Source organism: Scleropages formosus, chromosome 6 (genome assembly GCF_900964775.1).
Source record: "Scleropages formosus chromosome 6, fSclFor1.1, whole genome shotgun sequence".
Classification (NCBI taxonomy): domain Eukaryota; kingdom Metazoa; phylum Chordata; class Actinopteri; order Osteoglossiformes; family Osteoglossidae; genus Scleropages; species Scleropages formosus.
The window spans coordinates 34,226,314-34,237,208 of NC_041811.1; the positions used below are offsets into that span (position 1 = coordinate 34,226,314).

Genomic DNA, 10,895 nt, shown 5'->3' on the forward strand with positions numbered 1-10,895 from the left:
TAAGACGCGGACAAGCAGAGACCGCAGTGAAACCCCCGCACTGTCCTTTATGCAAATCCCCGGTAGGTGAAACGCACACGTATACGACGCCCCCCGAACCACCGGACCGTCCTACCAAGGTGTCCAGCAGGGAGACGGGCAGGTCCAGCATGCACATCCTGATTGGCTGCGCCAGGGCTCTGTGGACGCCGAAGGTGGGCTCGGCGTCCGGACCCCCGGGCGGGTCCGCGCCTCCGGGCGACAGCTTCCGCATGGGGGAGCTTCGTCTCGTCCTCAGGAAGCGGGAGAACGTGGGAGCGGGGAGTTCACGGTGCGAATGAGGAGAGGACTCCTGCGTGTCCGTGGAAGACCCCCATCGCTCCCCCCTCAGCTTTCCAGCCACTTCCAGCAACGGCTCAGTCCAGCGGCCGCCTCCTCCCTCTCAGCAAGACGAGACGCGGGGCAAAACCTTCGCTCGGCGCCTCTGCGTGTCGGTACCTGCCCGCCAGCATCCGCCCGCCTCTCGGCCGCGCGCACACACCCACGCAGTCCTCAAACACACCGAGTGAGCGCGTGCCAAGTGTGTGAAGGTCTCTCCCGCCTGCACTTCCCCTTCTCTGCAAGAACCCCAGTCACCCACCATATGAGCACAACCAGCACGCTTAACATATATAAAGACCCCACAGTTGAGTGGGAGAGCGAACCCAACACTGAGGTCATGAGGTTCTTTTCAACACTTTTATTCATCTATCTGACGCTTCGAACCAACATTCCGCTACTCACACTTATTTACTCGTTTACACAGCTGGGTAACCTCACTGGAGTAATTCAGGCTAAGTACCTTGCTCAGGGTTACTACAGCTGGAGGTGGGATTCGAACCTGTAACCTTTGGATCCTAATGTAGGAGACTGCTTTGTTTCAAAGCGAATCTGGGACAGAGATCCTGTGCGGTGAAGCGACCACTGGAGGAGCCACTGGAGTCGTGGATGAGAAGTAGAGCTCAGCTCCTTCCCAGCAGCACTCATGCTGAGCTAGTGCCCTGCAGGCGCTACACACCCACCCCACACCACATGCAGCGCACACACTCCCACACTGCACACGCTGCGTGTCAGGGGGTGGCACTTGAAGACAGCGGGACGTCTACATTTACTCCATTAGTGGATGTTCCCCTCCGAAGAGAGTTTGCAGAAGTACACAACGCACTAAGGGTCACACACACGGACACGTGATTCTCGAACCACAGCCAGTTAGTCGACTGCCGCCGCATGTAAAATTCACAGGAAACGCAGCAGTGATGGTGACAGCGCTGGACGCAACAGTTATGAGATCCACAGAGATCTGGTACTCAAAGAGTTGTGTTTTGAGGCCGTTCTCGAAAGGGATTCAGCAGCTCTGAGGAGGAGAGGGAGCTCATTCCGTTACATTGGAGGCAAAACTGAAAACATACAGACTTTCACGTTTGGACCTGTCGTGTGTGGGCGCACCAAGCGGCCTGAGGTGGAGGAACACAGAGCTCCTACTGGTGTACAGGGCGTGATGAAGCCCCCAGCGCATCGGGGTGCGAATCCTTTGACTGCTTTGTTAGGGGTAACAGCTGACCGTAAAATGAGCAGCTGCAGGAAACCAACGGAGAGAGACGAAGAGGGGAGACACAAGGGACACCAACAGTCCAATTTACATTCAAAACTCTCCTTGTACACTGAAAACACGGTAAAGCCCACGCTGCTAGAAGCAGTACTTTTACCGTGTTCAGGCCTGCTGTACGGAACACGAGAAAAAACGCATCGTGGAATTTTCTACTCGCATTTCAGCTCCACGTAGCAGAATTGTCCCCAAATTCCAGCGTCCGGCGTGTCCTTGTCCCTTCTCTCAGTGTATTTACATATAAATTAATGTATCACTCCATTGTACACATTGTAACCGCACAGGAGATTAGATTGTCCTGCATCAACGATGTTTTGGGACTCTAGGAAAGGGGACACCTGTCGGTTCCATTTCCTGTCCTTGGGGGCCGAGACAGATGAGAGTAACGGTAAAAATACCCCACTATACCCATAACTCGAGATGCAATGTTACCAGCTAGGAGGCGATGAGCGCCTTGGCCAGTCCTCCGGTTTGTGAACGCAGAGCCTGTCTGCTGAGCATCAGCTTCTCCCGCATCGTGTCCAGCGACTGGACAAAGGAAGAGACGCCCGCGACGTAGGAAGACAAGCGGCTGCGGAGTCGAGCGAAAGAGATCAGACGGATCGCCGAGGACAAGAGCGAGGCCACGGTAGCAGGCAGAGGGGAGCTCATTAAGATGCGGTGGAGGAGCGAGGCAAGCATCGCCGAGCTGCAGTTGCCATGGAAACAGAGACCACTGCCTCAATGCTTGTCAAGAACGCCGCGTCAACTATGAATGCCAGCGCCGGGGAAAGACCGCTCGCTCGGTGTGTCCTGTGGGCCATGGGGAGGACCCGCGAGGCCTTTGAAATCCTGGGAAGGGATCTCACCGTGTTTTGGAAATGTGACCCCATAACAGCGTCTCCGTGCCTTTTGTTCCCGAATCTTTGTCTCGCCGCCACCTGAGGGACTTGGAGACACCTGGCTGGGGGGAGGGGGGGGTGGGGGGCTGAGCATGTGCCTTCAGGCATCAACCATGACCGCCCCATGTACACCCACCCTATTAATTTACACAGGAGTGGGGGGTGGGGGTGGTGTATACTGGGCACTTGTGTTACAAAGAGTAAAGTCACCAGTTTACATTGATATTTACATTTACTCATTTATCTGATGCTTTTTATTTACCCATTTATACACCAAGGTAATTTTACTGGACCAATTTAGGCTCAGTAAAGTAAATTGCTCAAGGGTATTACAGGAGGTGGGATTCGACCCTGCAACCTTTGGGTCGAAGACACAAACATTTTTCCGCTTACTCATTTCTAATTGCATAATTGTATAGTAAAAGGTAATAAAAAAAGTACCGCCATGTACTTGAGTCCCCTGCATGTTTTCCCCTGCCTCACGCCCTGTGTTTCCAGGATAGGCTCTGGAACACAGCGACGCTGCACAGACTGCGCACTCCATGAAAACGGAATAAACTAAGTCTCCCAGTATATTATTAATTTGTTAGAAATCAGAGGACGCGGGTTTGATCCCCACTCAGTGCGGGGAGTTTGCATGTTCTCCCTGTGTTTGCGTGAGCTTCCTCCAGGTGCTCTGGTTTCCTCCCACAGTCCAAAGACACCCTGTTCAGGTTCACCCCTAGTGTGTGTTCCACTGATGTATGGATGAGTGACCCACTGTGAGTAGTGTATCTAGCAGTGTAAATCACTGCGGTGAATAAGGTGTGTGGGCTGATAACACTACATAGAGTTCATTGGAAGTTGCTTTGGAGAAAAGTGTCTGATAAATAAATGTAAATACAAACAGTTTGTATCCCAGTTTCCTTTGTAGGAAGAGGAATGACGGCATTAATTCCGCAAGAAAAGGAAGAGGGAAGGATAACGTACAAAACAACGATAACAACGCAGTCGCGACTCTCCGGCTGTTCGGTCCTGCTGGTCTGTGGGCCGGGACTGACCACGTGGACTGCGGGACTTTGTAACTCAGCCTGGAATCCAAAGAACCGATTTACGAATGAATTCAGGACCTCCAGCGAGGGCCTCGTACCCGGACACACACCGACTCCTCATCCAAAGCAGAATCGAACTGACACCCCCACCCCCCCCGCTGCTACCTTCCTTCAACGCATGTCCAGTCGAGCCTTTCAGGGACGTCAGAGCACCGAAAACTTTTAATGAGACAGTTATGCATCATGAATAAGAGCACAGGACACTGTTTTACATTCTAACAGCGTTAATTTACCTTATATGAAGTTTTTCCACTTCCTGTTATGTGGAACCATTTATGATGTGGAAACAAAGAGACGCCCATGAGCGACAGAAGACATTCCTGAGAGCGGCTTGTGAATCCAATTCTTGTACATCAGAGCATCAGCTGTCATTTATTTAAGCACGACAATTACAATAAGTGCAAAAAAAAAACAAAAAAAACCAAATAAACCATTTAAACCAAATATCCGAAATGAATATGAACAAACTTATGATATATGAACATGGATATGAACAAACTTCAGCACTTAACACCTTTTGCATTTGGACATTTTCCCATAGCTGTTATTGATCTATTCATGGTAAAATACAGTAAACTGGGTGACTGCGGCCTGGTTGGGGGACAGTGGACACAGGTTAGAGACAGTAGTGTAGTGGGTACAGTTGCTGCCTTTGGACCTGAAGGTTGCAGGTTTTAGTCTCACCCCCAGACATAGTACCCTTGAGCAAGGTACTTACCCTGAATTACTCCAGTAAAGTTACGCAGCTGTATAAATGGGTAAGTTGCTTTGGAGAAAAGTGTCCAATAAATGTAATGTGTTGAAATGGGAAACAGTGAGAAAAATCATAAACTAAATTATGGTAATTATTTATCTGCCTGCAGTAGTGAATTGGGGGGGGGGGGGTTGTGCTGTTTATCACACCGCAACTTCCTGCCAGGCAATTTTATACCCACTGTCTCCTAGATGAGGGTCCGGGGGAGCTGGAGAGCAAGCTGCTGCGGACATGTAGACACACACACGCACACACACACTGTACACAAAGAAAGACATGAACTCAAATCAAAGGAACTTGACCAAAGTGCTCATTGCGGTCGTCAATACAGAAACGGTGGAAACGGCGGACGGCGCCGATCCTGAACTGCACGCAGCTCTCGAACGACGAACAATAAGAGTGTTTATTCGAGTGTTTACTGTGCCCTGGCGGATGCCTTCACCGCGGTGTCCACGGTCCACTGCCCACGGTGTCCGAAAAGGAAAAACGGGACATGTCCTTTCGCTTGAGCCCAAATTCAAGGTCACTTCCTCGTCACTAAGCTGGTAACTCGGTCCTGGTCGATTTTTTCAGCGGCACAGGTTGCTGGGGCTCGGGGGGGGGTCACAGGGCTTAATCGTATATTTTGAGGGAAGCTGCAGCCTCGCCTTCCTGGAAGACGAATCCCCAAGTGAGCCCAACAGGCATCGCGGGAAACATCCCGCTGGGACCCGGGGCACCGCACCAGCCTCAGCGACAGCGTTCCTGCTCATCGCCGGCCCACATCGCCCTTCCAGGGGAACGTCGGCACTGTCCTGCCGAGCGCTCCGTAGGACAACGTGAGTCAGCGCACGCGCGCGTCCCGGCGGCCGTGTCTCCCGGTGTCGGACGGCACGGAGGGGCGCCGGGCGCCGACCTACCCGGCGGGGGCATCCTTGGCGGGAGAAAGTGCCTGTGAGGGTTCGGGGGGGTGGAGGCGACGGCTTTGCTGAGCGCAAGAGGAAGGAGGAGAAGACAGCGCTGAGGTCCGCGGGTGGCAGAGGGTCAGCAGAGCGGGCCTGGTGAGGCCACGGGGGCCGGAGGTCGGCCGTCAGTTCACTGGGCCTGCCTGGAGGCATCGGAACTCTCGGCTCTCTGATCGCTCATCATGGCAAAGACGCAACCGCCTCCCCCGGCCCCCTTTGCACCCGGGGGGGGCGGGGTTGAGGAGATGTGCCTGAATAACAATAGGGCCCCCAAGACCGAGCGCCCGGCAACCTGGGAAATAACAGCCCCGAGGTCCCATTCTGGTGAGGGGGGGGGGACTGAGGGTGCACACATCACTCTGTGTCGTTGCCAGGGAAACGAAATGAAACCAAACAGTCCGACTCGCCGTAAATCGTACCCTTCGCCGCAGCCCCCGCCGCTCCTCCGCCAACGGGGCGACCGAGAGCCCAAGAATGCGAACGTCGACGGTTCGAAGAACCGAGAAAATGCGCGAGCGCACGTGACCCGTGGGCGTAAACATTAATACAATTACATAACCCCACCCCCCCCAGCCAGTGGCGCTCGTCCGCTCGCCCGGGTACGTTAACCACCACGGCAAATGCAAATAACACAGACACGGTATGCTTCATCTAACTAGTTTAAATAAATACACAATGAGCTGGATTCACGCTGCTGACGCAACACAGCCATCAATTTCCACGTGAATTAGAGGACAAAACAAACGGTGCAGCATAACAGCATCTCCGCGTGGTACTATGGTGAAAAGAGAAGATACCGGGAGGCGGTGGCCGTCTTATTTCACTCCACGTCAGTACGGCACCTGGACCTGCCTTTAAAGGGACAGCAAACGTGCCTCACGGGACCGAAAAAGAGCAGGAGGATCATGGGAAAAAAGGTTGGCCACTGGCATGGGATCTCACCTGTAGTTATTCGTATAAGAATTAAGGTAAAAAATAACAGGTGTGGGATGAATGAGGGTAAAAACACTTTTTCTTAAACACGGAGCTGCCACCTTCTGATTATTGGAGGCAACACAGCTTCCTGTGTGTGTGTGTGTGCAAGAGGGGCATCTCTTCCATATCAACATGTGCACTGATTCAAAGTGTACTCCCGTCGACCACTTGAATACACCTATTTCTCAGAATGTTCTACTCCGGATTAAAAACGGCTGAAATGTTTTGGCACTCAGGACTTCAGCACGTGATCATCCTTCCCCTTTTAAAAGAAGAGAAATTCATGGCCTGATTACCAGACATTGACTTATGAGAAGTACTGTACTTAGGGTTACCTAATGCTCGTACACCAACGTAAATTCTTTTCGCTTCCTCTGCTCTCGTTATGTTTCCGAGGAGAACGACGAGCTCCAGGGTGAATCTCCGTGTTATGAAGCCCACTGGGAGGTACCCTGAAGGTACCGGCCATTAGCTGAGTGCTCTCCTCCATCAATACTTCCACCCCAGAGTCCATGAGGCATCGCTGTGAAACATGAGATGAGTCTATCCAAGGTGGTGGTGGTGGTGGTGGTCGGGGGGGTCTAAGGAGTCACTGGTAGGATGAAGACACTAAAATGTCTTATGTTGTTCTTAAGACATATTGCTTCCAAGCCCAAGGCCATTTTTTTCTTAACGTAGTCCTCGTTCCATCAGTTTGGGACATGGTGACCACTCGACGTGACCTTCGTAAACACTTCCATTTAAGCGTTAGATGTGGTCGTTCATACAAGTGCTGGTTGTTAACGTCTCTCTGCAAACAAAGACCCTGATTATGGCATATGAAAGCATCAGTAGAATTGCGCCCAGATATCTACAAAATTTGATCATCCACTACATCCCAACCAGACCGTTTCGCTCTTCCACATCTGCCCGCTTGCTGGTCCCACGCACGAAAGGTAAAACACGGAGGCTCTCGGTTCTGGCTCCGTTGTGGTGGAACGACCTCCACCTCTCACTCAGAGCTGCTGAATCTCTGTCCACATTTAAAAAGGATGTGAAAACTCACCTCTTCCAGACTCACTTGGCCCATCATCTCTTAAGTTCATGTAAAGTGTAAATGTTCATGCTCTATAACTTTAAGATGATGCCCGATAAACCTTTGCGCAGCTATTCCTGTAATGTAACACAAAAGTTCATATATATCTCAAAAAAAAAAAAAAGATTTATTACTAGGAAGGTGATCAGGAATCTCTGATATTCAGATAAAGTTTTATGCAGCTACTCGTGTGATGAACATTGGTTCATATGGTGGAAATAAAGAAAGTAACTGCACTTAAGAATCACACGTCTGCATCAAAGTGTCTTTCTGCTCATGTAATGAACACATTGTATTTTCTGAGATCTTCGTCGCTTTGGAGAAAAGTGTCTGATGAACGAATACATGTACATGTAAACATCAAGAGTAAAAAAAAAAAGACCTAGGAGAGACGAGCACTGCTGCAGCTGTTGCCTCTCATGAGCTATAAACATCCAGTGACGGCCAAACCTCTCCCCGTGACGTCACCTTTGCCTTCCGTATCAAATTTCAGGCCCAAAGCGGAGTCCCGAGTGCCCGCTGTCCACATGCGCGATCACTAACGCAGACTTCTGGCTGCACCACGGCCCTAGAGCCGCGTCTCTGCAGTTCGTGGTTGCGCTCCAGACCAAACGTCTACAGGATTCATATGGCGAGGGGAGAACCTTGGCGAACAGGGTCAGACTACAGGTGAGGGACGGTGACATCACCGGGCCCAAACACGGTAACGGTGGCGGAACACATGATGGATCGCACTCTGTTCGAGAAACTTCTACGGAATGATAGTGACCGAGTTGAGATGGACAGGCCCTCAAGCAGCACTGTCTCCAAAGGATTCATAACATTCAGAGCTGTATCCAGAAAGTGCTTCTTTCAATAGTGACCAAATCTGGAACAACGTCCCCCTCTCACTCAGAACTGCTGAATCCCTGTCCACATTTAAAAAGGGTGTGAAAACTCACCTCTTGCAGATTCACTTCGCCCATCATCTCTTAAGTTCATGTAAGGTGTAAATGTTCATGCACCATAACTTTAAGATGATGTCGGATAAACGTTTACGCAGCTACTCCTGTAATGTAACGTAAATGTTTATATGTATCTGATTTATATGTATCACGAATATTGGTTCATATGGTGGAAAGAAACAAACTGCACTTAAAAATCACACGTCTGCATTTAAGTGTCTCTTTCTGCTATTGTAATGAACACGTTGTTTTTTCTGTGAGATGTTCGTCACTTTGGAGAAAAGCGTCTGCTAAACGAATACATGTACATGTAAATTCATTCAAATCACTTTAAACACATAAGCAAATAACTCAAAGAAAATAAGTCGAAGAATAAGCGGTGATGCAGAAAATAACAAAATGCTCAAAAGGAGCAATGAGGCAACAGAATCGACCCATGACCAAAAAATGTCATATTAACATAGAGACTTGGGCTCTGAAGATTACAGGTTCGAATCCCACCTCCTGTTGCAGCTCCCTTGAACAAGGTACTTACCCTAAAATTACTCAGCTGTGTAAATGGGCAAATAATTGTCGGGAGCTTAAACAAGGCACGTTGGGGAAAAGCGTCAGATAAATATAATCTAACCTAAATTATTGATGCATAACTGGACATATATAATAGGAAGCAACCCCTTCTAAAGCGCTGAGTATTTCTGTCCAGCAACGTTTTTGTTTCGACAGTTTATAACTAGTAACAGACGCAATGACTTTGGCTATTCGTCCTCAACGAGCGACTTACAACACTCTTCTGGTGCGAATGAAGGCAAAGAATACGAGACATTTTCTTCCGTTTTTCAAGCCTCACGTTTCGCCGCTTTGCGCCAAATGTCAAGGGCGTGTGAAATATGCGAGCGACTCGCTTCGTTCCTCGATGCTCGAACCTTGAGTTTGTGCAGCACAGAGCTTTAATTCTTCCACATGGCCCCAACAGGCCCTCATGTGGAGCATGAGGCCATTGTCCACTCCTCCTCCTCCTCCTCCTCCTCCTCCGCTATCAGGACCGTGTCAGACATCTGGAAGCTCTGCGCGTCCAATCCAGACGCGGCTCCCGCACACACACACACACACACACACGCACAACTGTTCCCCAAAAAAAGAGCGTGCCAGCAGGACAACGGGGCGGAATGATGTTCTCCGGGACAGGCCGCTATTGTGGTGTAATCGTGAAAGGGTGGGAGGGGCTTAACGATGTCATCACCCAGGAAGGGTTTCCAGCCCTGTGGAGTTTGCCGGAACCTGATACTCCAGCAGAGGAAAGGAGGCGAAGACAATGATCGAAACCACCTGCAGCCCAGAGCGCCTTCAGCCCGTTACGTAACTTTTTGGACTCAACTTTTTGTCGGCCGCCTGTCCTGCAAAGACGGCAGGTTCGAGTGACGGGTCGCATGGTCCCGACCATATACAGTACATCTGGAGGGCACAGGGGACGCGAAGGTACAGGTGACAGATGTCTCACACACTCCAACCCCAGTCTTCCTAGCAAAATTGGGGAGTTTCCATTCTAGAGCATAATAAACATCATTATTAGCAAAATCAAGGTGCCTTTAACTTGATGAAGATTAACTTTGATCGTAGAGCTTTATATGTATATATAAATTAGTAGGAATTTGTGGTGTGTGTGTGTGTAACCATTATTCCTTGCATGTAATCCTTCTTGCATTAAACTGCTATGTGCTCATGTGAGAGCTGAAGCAACACGTCACAAAACACTTTCTAAGTCATTTCACTGCCATTACAATCATTTCAACTTTTATGCACTTCAGCAGCGCACAGTGGGCCTGTTCTTCAGTGTTGTGGTGGCAAGTGTGTCATCAGCCACTACTTAAGACATAAACACTTAAGAAAGAGTAGTGCTGCTGTCTGACAGCACCCGCGTGGTGCGAGAGGACATGGGTTCGATCCCCGCTCAGTCTGTGTGGAGTTTGCATGTTCTCCCCGTGTCTGCGTGAGTTTCCTCCGGGTGCTCTGGTTTCCTCCCACAGTCCAAAGACATGCTGTTCAGGTTCCCCCAGTGTTTGAGTGACAAGTGTGTGTGTGTTCCACTGATGTATGGATGAGTGACCCAGTGTAAGTAGTCTATGTAGCAGTGAATAAGGTGTGTGGGCTGATAACATTATGGAGTTCGTTGGAAGTCGCTTTGGAAAAAAGCTTCTGTTAAATAAATACATGTAAATGTAACAAAACTATATCCAAACTCCTGTGATTTTACAGTGAAAAAACACACTCTGGATGCTGCGTGTACATGAAAGGAAGCACACAGGGCGCACGGGGCCACAACAGAACATCTTCTTCAAAAGCACCTTTTATAATCATGAGGCAAAAATGTTTTTGCCAACATTTTACTTTTAGTAAAGGTCTCAGTGGTGCGGCGACGTGTCGACAGAGGAGGAGGGAAGCGCAGAACCTTCGTGACGGCGCATGAAATGAAAGATCCAAGGCGTCGCGCGGGACCTTCCTCGTGAACTCGACGCGCCTCCACGCGCTGCGCGGCGCCATCATCCCGCCAAAAAGCGCACAGTAGCCACCTGCTCTTCCCACGCGAACGGGAGGGAAAGGTTCGCATTT

General features: G+C 50.0%; 1 protein-coding gene across 1 annotated transcript in view; it reads right to left on the reverse strand.

Moving 5' to 3' along the window:
- The window catches only part of ralgds (ral guanine nucleotide dissociation stimulator), a 57,253-nt gene that overhangs the window by 41,523 nt on the left and 4,835 nt on the right, over positions 1 to 10,895 (reverse strand). The gene's annotated exons all lie outside the window — the stretch shown is intronic.